General features: G+C 30.4%; 1 pseudogene; it reads right to left on the bottom strand.

Moving 5' to 3' along the window:
• Positions 1–1,173: 1,173 nt before the first annotated feature.
• On the bottom strand, positions 1,174–2,694 carry LOC108780843 (cytochrome P450 9e2-like; annotated as a pseudogene).
• Positions 2,695–12,801: the final 10,107 nt, after the last annotated feature.

The raw sequence follows: 12,801 nt of genomic DNA, 5'->3' as shown, positions 1-12,801 counted from the left end.
CATCATTGATGGGCCGCTTCCAATAAACTATAGCAGCCGCTCTTGCCACGTCATTAATCACCGCGCGAGCGGTACTGCAACAGTAACATTGAGCAACAGCGAAATGTCATGTACGGCTTGGGAAACTCGTACCCTAATCATTCAAATCTTTTTTTGAAATTAGATCGCTATAAAGGAGTGCTTTGTGTGCAACGCTCGCGAATTAAGTCACCTGTATTTTGATTGTGGAAGCTAGTATTATACATTAACCCTAGGGACCTCAAACCAAACTACGACGCGCCAATAGATAGGATTAATCAATTGAAGATGTTATCGATTATGTCCTACCGCCTCTAAGTCAATAAACGGATGGAATTTAGCTTTGCCTCTATGTCTGTGGAGGTTTACAGACAATCCTCGTCTCAATCATATTATGATTTAGGGCACAATGTTGATTATCCTTCGTTTCATCAAAATGTATAAATTTACGTATGCCTTTTTAAAACTTGGACATGCAACATAATCATACAGACTAAAATAATAATCTCACAATTTAAATTGATCATCAGTTTCTGTTTTGATAATAATACCAATAGCAACTTAAAACGCCTAAACCATTTTTATGAAAAATATTTCCTCACCCAGGATTTGAATATCCCAATATCCTGAATTCACGCATGTACATTATACCTACAAGGTTCATCACATATTTACTATAAAATTTTTAGCTCATTTTAATTCACTTTGATAGAAGTTATTCTCAGAAAACCTAAAGATGATATATCTTTTTGGCTAATGCTTATAACGAAAAAAATGTATGAAAAATTAACATGTATAATCCGTAATCCGTAATGTATTCATTTAAATCTACATGAATAAATTAAGCAGTAAGGTTGTAAAAATAAGCAAAAAGCTTGTAAATAGTGGCAATATATAATATGTAGATTATTGCAATTAAAATTATTACGTACGTTGATGATCGAATTATAATAATTAGCTATTCCGAAACTTCTGTAATGTGAAAAAAAAATGTTTTTTAAGTAACATATATAAAAATATAATTATTATCGATGATATAATTTTGAAACATGAGTGACAAGTAAATAAAATTGAAATTAAACTCTTACGAATAATTTTAATTGAATAATAAATTCGTATAGAAACATATTCTAGGAATTAACAATGCTATCAAGTTCAAGCACTCTTTATCGGATTCTTGTCGTTTCTACGTTGAATATTCAACCAATATCCATCCTTCGGTGTCATTATCAAATATTTTTTGCTGAATTTTACTGGAAAACTTTTAACACACAGTTTCAACTCGCATTTTGCTAATATATGAAACAATACTACTTTGAGTATAAACAAGCCAAATCTTTTGCCAATTCAAATCCTCGGTCCTATTCCGAATGGAAAATAAAACGAAGAATCGTGATCGTTATTTAAAAATCTTTCTGGACAAAATTCATCGGGATTATCATAATATTTGTCGTCATGATGAATTGCATATATCGGAATCCAAATAATCATGCCTTTGTCTACAATAAAAGGCTTTTCGCCCGGCAATGCAGGCGGCAATTCATAAAGTTTTTCACACACTCTTTCTACAACAGAAGGTGAAAAAAGTCTGAAAGCTTCTTTTACCACCGCATCTAAATATTTGAGTTTATTAACAGCCTCGTATATATATATAAGTTACGTTCCCGTTCGATTCCTCCAAAACCTTATCTATCTCTTGTCGCAATTTAATCTGAATACTTGGATTAGCCACGATTTTATATGTTATAAAAGACATCACGGTTGAACTAGTTCCGAAGCCAGCGAAATAGAAAACGTAAGCTTGCGCGACAATTTCATCCACATCCAATTGTGTCCGATCCTCTTTGTCTCTGCTATCAAGCATCAATTGTATCATATCTGGACGTATAATGTGATCGACATCGCGAACGGCAATTTCGTTCTTTATCGTGCTCTCAAAATATTTCACTTCTTCATTATTTAACAATTTTATATTGAGTATTCGTCCAAGTTTTGGAAAGGTTCTTAAAAAAATATACTTTATGCTGCGAATTGCTAACATCTGAGTTATTTGTTTGCCACAAACATAGAACTTATTTGTCGGATCTTTTATAGAATCGATCTTCATTCCGTAAATACACAAGGTAATGACATCGTTCGTATATCTATCAAAGACATCTCTTATATTCACGTCACTTTTATGCGCTGATAATGTTGATATGAATTCAGCAAAATCCGCAGCGTGTTTCGACATCAAAGTAAAGGTAGTCTTTATTTTATCAGATGTAAAGAAAAAATTTAATGAATTTCTTATATTTCGCCACTTTGTATTTTGTAAAAAAACAGATTCTGCGTAAGTATACGCTCATTAAAATTAACGAAAGGACGATTAATAAATTTATCAGAATTTTTTATGAGAGTAGTCTTAATCAATTCCGGATCACGGAGCAGAAGAACTGGCTTCGTTGTGGCGTAGAGTCCAATGTATTTTGCGTCTCGATTCAAATTGTATATTTTTTGGGTAAACTCGACGAATGACATTCGGCGAAATATAATAGGTGCCATGGCACCTAGTATTGGAATAGGTGTTATGTGGATAATACCATGTCTTTTAAAAAAGTTGAACTTTCTGAAGAGATAATAAGTGACCAGGACACTAATCATGATTAATAACACTAAGATTAACCAGTATTCCATTATGGATAAGTATTAAAACTTTATAATTTTATGAGAATTAAAAATCATTCACGAGTGTCAAACAATTGATAAAATGTATATGACGTGCTAGCGATGTTGTCAATATCAACAACTATAGAAACGACTGTTTCTGTCACTATTTCCAGCATCTGTTTTATACTTTTACATACCTGTTTTATTACATAAACTTTTATATTTTTATTCTTTTTTTTTTTAGTAATTATATATATCTAAAAGCGTGAATCTTTTTTTTAACCTTGAGTTCTGAATAGATCACAGTGCAGGCGGAGGTGGAAACTACGTAACAAGAGAGGACACAAAAATGCGTCCCTGACAAGAAAGAAGATCCGCAATATTACAGTGCGCAGAGTCTGCAAGAGAATATAAATGTGAGAGAGAGAAAGAGATATCTACGTACGGGATGGAAAGAGGATGCGTATGAGAAGTATGGTAGAGAGTGGACAGCTGTAGGTGGGAAAGAAAGCGATCTAACACACACGCGGCGGAAGCAGCCATGGTAAATCTCTTTATCCGATGGACCTTACGTTCTTCTTCCTTTCCTTTTGATTGGCTCCTACAACCAGACCAGCCACGATTTGGCCATAAACAAGTCGTGATGGACCTTGTATGTTATGTGGACTATATCTTATTAATTCCACCCGATTGTTTCTTTCTTTCTCTATGAACCCCGCGCCCAGTAATCTTTTGTAAATTTCTTTCCTCGCAGTCTTTTTATTACTGACGTTACCTGTTCTTCGGACCTTGTGATTTAAAATCCATTCGACTATATTACTATTTCAAAATAATGAAACACTTTCTTTCTCTCTTTTTCCTCCCTTTTTTTACCCCATCTCCTATTTCTCATTACTAGTTCCTTTCTTTTGCTCCTCTTTCACTCTCGCCTATATTTTCCTCTTCCCCTCCCTCCTCCTAACTTTTAAAAAATTTAAATAAATTTTTTAATCGTTTAATAAAAATTAATAGAAACGTAACAGAATCTTCGTTATCTGGATAAGATGTATAACAGAATAAAATTTTATTAGAGCAATTAAAATATTTATGTACGATAAATTGAATGCGGTGGTTCGTACATAATAAATTGAACGAAAATTAATTGTCCCTTAAATTAATTATGAAAACTGCTGTTTTTTAATCTTGTCCCGAAAGGAAGTTAAATGTTTAATTCAAGTCAAGTGAATGAATTAAAAATAATGAGAGTTATAATAACCGCTCTTAGCATGATATTAAAAAGTCTGTTAGTTATGCATATTTCATGTTAGCTGCATATGCGTCACGCATCCACACGTGCTTGTGAAGTCATGTGTCCTCGAACAAAAGGTGTTGATAACGAACACGGTTACTGTCCGGTTTATTCGTTAAGCGAGAAAATGGCGTTTAGACTGGAAAAAATTCGTCTGATGAAGAACAACGTGCAGTGATACGTTTTCTAACCGCTGAAGGCACCACGCCAATCGACATTCATTTCATTTTCCATGACACACAATCTTCACCATACGCAGTGACCATCCTACTATGAATGGTGCCTTCAACTATTAGAAAACTTATCATCGCACGTTGTTTTTTCATCAAATGAATTTTGTTCTTCATCCGAAGAAAACAATTGTTATGGTTGTGAGCACAATATAACAACAAGCTGCAGATTAATATTAAAATCAATAATATCTCACAATGACTATGTTAAATGTCTTCGTTTCACAATTTTTAACATTCATTCACGAAAATCGCAAGTTTTCAAGATGGCTTAAAGAATCAACATTTTATATATCAGTTAACATAAGATATGCGCATGTATACTTACCGTTTTTTCTTCTCTAGAAATATCGAAATAAAAGATATCGCACTATAAATATCTTTTTTTTCTTTTCATTAAAAATACAACCTTGAATCTCATAACTAATTTACGTAAAACTTGCTTAATGAGATATAAACAGAATACCGTAAAGTGGTAGTACTTTTCTCATAATCTTTTTTACATATTATATCATAAAACGCGACATATTATTTACGTTGATACATCTATCTAATTCAGGGAATCAAAGTATGGATCGCAACTTATTGATAGTTTAATTTAGATCCAGTTCCAAAATCTACGATTAATTCTTAATTGAGGTTCAATTTATTTTTTATCTCTTTCCAATTTAAAAATTGGAAAACATGAGGAATCAGTTGAATCTCAATTAAAAATTAACCGTGAGTTGTGGAACTGAGCCTTAGCATATATATGGTCTTTAAAACAAAATCAAGATAATATATATTCGAATCACAAGTGTGAACATGTAAATTAAATGAATAGCGCTAAAAAATTGCTACATTTGCAATAGCTCAGAACAGATATGTTGCATTAAGTGTAGAATATAAAAATAAATAATTGAAAAACTTATTGTATTTTAAGCGCATGTTTATTTCATGATCTATACATTAATGCTTCTGAATAATGAATAAATATATTTCTCGAAAAAGAACTCTTGAAATCTATTCCTTCAGCATACGATCATCCATGCTATAAAAAATAACACATCCAGTATAAAAGTATTATACTTTTTCATTACAATAATCAATAATGTATAATTGTATATAGTACCTTATTTATTCACACATTTTATCTTTTACATATAATATATAACTATAATTGTATTTAAAAATATAGATTTATTTATAGAATAAATCTTTTATACATCTTTGATAATATAATATAGAAAATATATATTAAATTCTTATTCTGTATCTGTATGTGTAAACGTATTAATTTATAAAATATCAAAAAGATTAACAAATTAAATTTTAGGATAAAACCTTAATATTATTGTAAATAATCCTTCATATTTAAAAATTATAATAAACATACGTTTATGAGGACATGGACCTATTATTGCAGCACGCTTATTGGTTGCAATAATACCTGCAGCATTTACACGTGCTGTAGGTATTATTGTAATTATTAGTGTAAAAACTGTTGCCAATAAGATTAATCGAAACCCTGTTGGATTCATAATTATGTATTATTTTACAGTCAGTACAGTAAAAAAAAACTGATATTTCTTAGAGTTCTGTATGGTATATATATATATATATATATTTGCATATATCTCAAATTTATTGTCTAAAGTGGGGGACGGAAGTATAAAGCGGAAATATCTTACTTATAAATAAGATAGCGTATATGAATATACGCTATGTCATATACATACTCAAGGTCCCGACACGCTGGCACGCTAAAGTATTTGAATATGAAGTTTATGAATATTTTTCGCTTTTCTTTCGCTTTGCCCTCTTGCCCTTAATTGTCTGCAAATTCCTAATACTTAAAATATATTGATAAAACAATTTTTTTAAATCGTCTGATTACCTTGCAATCTGTTTTTTTAAATTGCTTCTTCATTAATAAAGAAAAAAACAAAGTTGAATTATTATCGCTCAAATTCGAAGGGCACTTATATTTGTCTTGAGATTGCTTGTGGTACTATATTAAGCTACCATCAATCCTGAACTTTTTATTAACATTATCGTATTCAGGAGATCAAGATCTATATAAAAAACGCTTTCCTTTATTTACACCTTTATGGGCAAAAATCGGCCTCTTTTTAATATCCTCCTTTACGTTTAGTAAAACAGAAACAGAGGGTAGTTTAAATCTGATTTCAACACTGAACAATGTTAATACCAAGAATTTGTTTGTGTTTGATTCAATAAGCTTCACTAAGCTACTTTTATTCAATAATAAGTCACTGTTTGTCACTATTGTGATAACAATTTCAGAATCAATTCTATTGCACATTTCTCGGTGTTTAATTCAAAACAAAAATTCAATGGTAATCAGCATTCCATCGAAGCGTCTCACATTCTTAAACGCTTTTATTACCACGGCTTAACTCGTATCGTACTATGCGTACGAACAATAATTCCAAGACAATAATATCACGAAGTTGGATCGCGTTACGCGAATATTGTGATAAAATATGCGATTTCAAACGAATTACAATGTCAAAGAGAAAAGAAGTAGGTTCCGTCTAATTATAAGTATAAAATTATATTCTTATAGATATATGTATAATCATAGTTTTAAAATAAATAAATTTTTGTTTTTTGATAATTTTATTGCAAGCTTTCAATATTTACAAATATTATTACAATTATTAAAAATATTCTTGGTAAAAAAATCCCATTTTTGTATTTGCGTATTATTCTAATATTTCAGTAAAACTAATATAATTTTCTAAAACAAATAAATGAATATAAAATGTAATAAAATATATATATGATATATAATAAAAAAACTTATATATTATTACTTTTATTTTTATTTTTAACTTGTGAGTAAAAATAAAAACAATACTAAAAACATAAAAAAAAACTTTAGCTATTATCGATACCTATCATCGACACGATTTATGAATCATAGATAAAAGTAACTTCAGCCTACATTTTTATAATATGTCAACAAAGTTATAAAAGAATTTATTATTCACAAATTAATAACCGCCGTTTAACATTTAAAAATAAAATGGAGAATCAAACCTAAGAAAAGCGTCTCTCTATTTTAATTAATTTTTTTATACCTTTTATTATATTTGCTGAGGATATGGCTTAAATACAGAACCAAAACGTTCGATACAATATTTATATTGCAAAAATAAATTAATCCTGTATTTTAACATGACTTCAGTGCGGACTCCCATGGCCCCTTTTTATTCTTTTCTTTGTTTAATTTAATTTCTACACATAAACGAAAGGTAAAAGGGACATTGTAAGAGTCAATAAAATAAATTTTAAAAAGTTAAATAACCCGTAACAGTCATATATAATAAAAACTTTATCTTACAAAAATCTTACATATACATTTCTAAATAATACAAAATTCTAATTCAAAACTCTCACAATAACTTACAATTAGTATAATATACTGGTAATCAGATCGTCAGTATATAAAGGTTTGTTGAAGTCAAAAAATTATAAAATTATTTTTCACTGTTACAGATTGTAAGATGAAGTTTTTATTATATATGACTGTTACGGGTTATTTAACTTTTTAAAATTTATTTTATTGACTCTTACAATGTCCCTTTTACCTTTCGTTTATATTTATATCAAGAGTCCTTTATCAACTTTTATATTATTATTAATTTCTAAAGAGGTACTGATATGATTTGGCTATGATATTTGTAATATTTCTTTTAAAGTATATATTACAAGTATTACAATATCTATGAAAAAATTCTTAGCAGTATTTTTATCAAAACAATAACCTTTAGACATATTATTGATATTAAATTGTCAACACGTTTTATGAACCATAAATAAAAAATAGCTTAAAGCTAAATTTTATCCGTCAATAAATCCTTTTTCGAAAACAGGAAATGTTTAAAAGAACAATTCTATTAAATATTGATAAAGATATTGTAAAGACATTTTTCATTTAACATAAATTTCAAAAATAATAATTCATTACGTTTACTTACACATCATTAATCTGGTTTAATAACGTAGGCTGTTTTCCCGCCAGGACACAGAACGTTATACTGTTTCCACTGTATAACGACACTTGTTGGAAAGCAGTTTAGTTTCATAGTGTTATAATAATCAAATGCATTTGTAATCTTCCATTCTTATTCTTATGAATATAAATAAACCGACAGCACTATATAATCATCTTATTTCAAGTTGGCAATACAATTTTATAACGTTTATACATTTAAAAAATGTTTTTATAAATCTACATTTCTTCACTAACGAATGTAGAATAATAACTACTGATATTATAACGTCGGTATAAAGTGTCTTTTATTTTACATTAACAATTATAACTACTGTTGTTACTAAATCAAATTATCATGTAAAGAAATAATGTAGTTATTAACAAAGACAATTTTCAAGAATGTAAAGAATTAAAAAAAATTTTGTATTAATCAAGCAAATATTTTATACGTATTTCACGCATTTGTTCAGCTTTTATATATTATTTAAGTATCTATATATTTGCATTCTCTCTTGGGGCCATCTATCTGTATCGCTTTTGGGGCAGGCGGGACCAATTTAATTAGATGGAAACGTAGTTACAAGCCCGAGGAGTGTAGCGAGAGACAGTATTCTCGCCGGAGCATCGCGAGGGAAAGCCTGCGAAAACGCGGGCGTTAAATTGCGGTGAAATTTGCAAAGAGATCCGTCTCTTCGTGATAGTAACGCGTACGACACCACCGGGCCAATTTCCCTGTGGCAATTCCTCACGACGTTGAGGGAGGGAATACGTCAATCTCGACGAGGCGATTCGATGCGGCTGAAATGTTGCAATAGTTTCGTGGAATGTGCACCACAAACGATAGATAGACGATCGACAATGAGTTCACGAAACTAACGAAGAATTATGTAACACATAATTAATATTTTCCCGATGTAAATATTTAACACCTTTTCGTGTGATCTCTTCGTGCGGCTTTCTTTTTCTAATACTTTTTTTTTCATTGCTTATATCATAATATTTTTTATTAATAAAGATACATATATATTTGTTTAAGACCGTTTTATGTTCTTTAATGTCTGACGTTTTGATAAAAAAAGAGCTCACAATATTGTTTATTTTATGAAAGTTATAATCAATTGAGTTAGGGGAATGTTATACTGCAGTATGTTGTTCTCGTAGTTTAAGAATCAATATCCTTCGCACGAGTCGCTGTTACTCTTCAGTTGAACAAAAAATGCATACGTACGTGATCGAGAGCAGGCTTCATTAGTTAACTTATTCACATCGCAGAAAATTTGATTAATAAACAAAAATTATAGCATAACGCTCGCGAGACCAAGAGTTGGCTCGCGACAAAGCGAGCTGGCACATTGCCGAACATGAGAATAAATTCTTGTCTAATGTTTATTGTTTTCTGAACAGGAATCTCTTCAATTTTGAAGTAGTATTTTAATATTGTAAATAACACACGTGTATAATTAACATAAAAAAAATTTATTAGCATTAAAAATAAAACGCCTTTGAGAGCCAACGTTGGATGTTGCTGCGATTACAATTGTATATAACAACTAATTTAAAATCTAATATATATACTGCAGTCATATTTATCTGTGCGAACTGACGTTTCTTTAAGCCCGAGATTCGTACGGTGCACATCCGATGTATGTTCGCTCAATAGAAGGCGAGAAGTTCGCCGATTGACCCGATAATTCGTTCTATCAGACTTTTGTTAGCCGCAGCAGAGCGAGCAACGTCTTTCCTCTGTCTCCGGTGCGGAGCAGCGTAAGAGCACCTACGGCTGCTTCGGAAAATAATCGAAGATCTTCTCTGTCGTGTTCCATGAACCGTAGGAAGAAGCCGTGTAAATCAGATTAGACGCCATTTTGAAACTAATGAGCCGGGAAACGGGACTGAATCGAGAGAGAGGAGAGCAGGAGAGAAAGAGCGATTCCTCTTTCCACTGTACACGCGTTCCTCTTCTCTAACCTCGCTTCTCGCCTTCGGCCTCTTCCGCTTCCTCTGAAATTTCCAAAGCATTTCGCTCTTATTTCCCTTTATTCCTCCTCTTTGTTCTCGTATTCCGTTTTCCCACCCCCCACCCCCGTCTATATCCTTTCATCCACTGCATCCTGGATCGGCCTTCTGTCCCGCGCGTTTGCATCCTTTTCAGTACTTGCAAACAATAACGTATTCCTGTAGTCGCGGTACGGTAATTAACCATTTGTTAGACGCTGCGGAAACAATGGTCTTCGTCCGTTTACTTGCGCGTTATCTCCTTTTACTCGCACAATAATACGCTGGTGCAGCATGATTAGCTTTAAAACAAAAACAATCGGAATTTGCCGTTAAAAACAAGCTATTTTATCAGCGTTCAATAAGTTGATAAATTTGCGAAACAACGAGATATTTTATTGTAGATGCATTGTATTAATTTATAACTCTTGTTAATCTTAAGTGGTCGAAGTTTCAGCAAGATGCTTCGACGATTCGAAGAACGGGGAGCATATTTCTTCAAAGTTGGCAGCATGCCCCTCGCTTTTTTCTTTCTATTTTTCTTCTATTTACATTTGTCTCTCGTTTCTTCATGAAAATCATAAATATGCATATTTGTTCCTTACACGTAATTTATGAGACTTTTCCTTTCCTATCTTCATTTTTCCTAACATCGTAGAAAGTTTTAATTTTTACACACACACACACACACAATTTTTGTAGCCTCATACATTAAGAATCTGTAAAACCCTTTTAAACGATAATTCGTATTTAGCATAAAATTCTATATTTACAATATTATTTTAATTTTATTTACATTACGTTATCTGACATCGTGTAGACTACTTGCTCTTACTTCATTTGCAAAAGAAAATAACTACTGTGTATCATCACGATGAACTATTTTGCGTATTTTTCATCTATTGATTCTCAATATTTTATTTAGTAAGATTATTACTGCATTGCTGCTATGAATTTTTCAACGACTAATTTGACTATTTTTATTTATTGACTTGCAACATTATGATAAGGGAAAAGATGAGAATATACCATTATAAAGCAATAATTTATAGATTTCCAATAATACTTTATATTCATAATGTATTTACTGTAACATTGAGAATGACCGATCGGCGTCGAAACGTTTGTAATTATTTTTATCTTTATGTTTTTAAATTAAACGTTCTTTATTATACATAAATGGTCCTTAGCCCTTTAATTGTTATATTTTGTTTTATTCCCACAGAGTCTTTATTATTACTTATTATTTTAATTTTATTTGAACTTTTGTACAAAATGTAATGTACGAAAGAAATAAATATCACGCAAATATAAAAGCATGTATTAAAACACATACCTTGAAATACAAATTGAATATATTTAACTCGAGTACTACCATGTCTCCTGATAAGTATAAATGAAAACGCGATTTCTGTTTTAAAATCTGACCTAAATTATAAATCTGAAGTGAGTTTCAATGAGTGTCTGGTCGCGAGAAACGAAACGAAGATAAAAATAAAAATAAGAGAGGAAATCCTCATTGTAATTATATTTGAATGTTCTCAAATAAATGTTTACAATATAATTAGCTCTATAATGTCAAGTGTGATATTGCTGATTTGTGTATATATTGGTTCTTTCTTGCAAAGTAAAATTAAAACAAAATGGCTACATAAGAGCAAAAAAGTTGTAATGTAAAAAACTATTTTTAAAAATTCGTAACTAGCAAATCTATGAACGAGACATTTAAAATGGGCTCAAATTATCGCTTTAATATTGTACTTTGATATGAAAATATTAAATCTTTTACCCTCGACATCATTGAATTTCTTGCACTCTTTATTTTTGGGAGTGGGTTTAGTCAAGTAAAACAATTGCCTCATAATGCAGTCCCTGCCATGTGAAACAATCGCAAACAATAAAAATTTCAGTATTAGGTTTTCTTAGGAATAAAAAATAATATTTTTCGCAAAAAATTATTTATTTTATTAATATAACAATATAAACAATTATAATTTTTATACTGATAAAATAAATTTTTTTTTTTTCAAAATATGAACCTTTCCTATATATCTATTATTGAAATTTTTACTATTTCCAATTTTTTGCATTAGGATTGCAAGTATTTTAATTGTTCTATACTTGACACTGTGCAACTAAATCCACCTGTAAAAAATGTATAAGAAGTTCACACACACACACACACACACACAATACCGATAAAAATTTCAATATTTTTATATTGAAATACATTATTTAAACATTAATTAAAACCCTTTTCGAAATCTCTTGCATATTGGATTCATCAGCTATAAATTTTCAAAAATAATAAAAAACGAATTTTGACGAAGTATCAATCCTATTTTTTTTTTTTTTTTGCAAACTCACTATGAATTTTTAATTGCATGTTCGAATTCTATTCACAGAAATTTACAAGAAAACTATTCTTATTTTCTAAACGTTATACAGACTTTTTTTTTATCTTATTAATTTATGTTGTGCATAATAAATGTTATGTTAGATAAGTATAGCAAGTCTTTTACAATTCACATAAAATTGACAGTGTCTATAATCTTCAGCTTCCATAATCTGACATACCTTCTCCGATATCGATTATCGCATTAACTCTCGTCTTTAAC

Source organism: Cyphomyrmex costatus, unplaced genomic scaffold (assembly GCF_001594065.2).
Source record: "Cyphomyrmex costatus isolate MS0001 unplaced genomic scaffold, Ccosl1.0 scaffold123, whole genome shotgun sequence".
Lineage (NCBI taxonomy): Eukaryota > Metazoa > Arthropoda > Insecta > Hymenoptera > Formicidae > Cyphomyrmex > Cyphomyrmex costatus.
This window is presented reverse-complemented; position numbering and strand designations above follow the sequence as displayed.